Source organism: Antrostomus carolinensis, unplaced genomic scaffold, assembly GCF_000700745.2.
Source record: "Antrostomus carolinensis isolate BGI_N321 unplaced genomic scaffold, ASM70074v2 scaffold35860, whole genome shotgun sequence".
In the NCBI taxonomy this organism is placed as follows: Eukaryota; Metazoa; Chordata; class Aves; order Caprimulgiformes; family Caprimulgidae; genus Antrostomus; species Antrostomus carolinensis.
Genome location: NW_010287020.1, coordinates 940 through 1214, shown reverse-complemented (window position 1 = coordinate 1214; position 275 = coordinate 940).

Here is a 275-nt window from a genome sequence, read left to right as displayed (position 1 = left end):
CACCACCCTGTCCCCCACACCAGCCCCCCCAAAAGGGTGGTTTGGGGGGACACACATGACCTACCCCAAGCTGCTCCTCACCCTGGGGTACCCTTCACCCTGTGGTGACCCTCACCCTGGGGTGCTCCTCACCCTAGGGTGACCCTCACCCTGGGGGTCCCCCCTCACCCCCAGCTGTCACCCACCCTGAGATGTCCCTCCCTCCCCAGCTGTCCCCCATCCCCGGGTGGTCTCACCTGGATGGGGGCCGTGCTGAACTGGATCTTGCGGTTGGG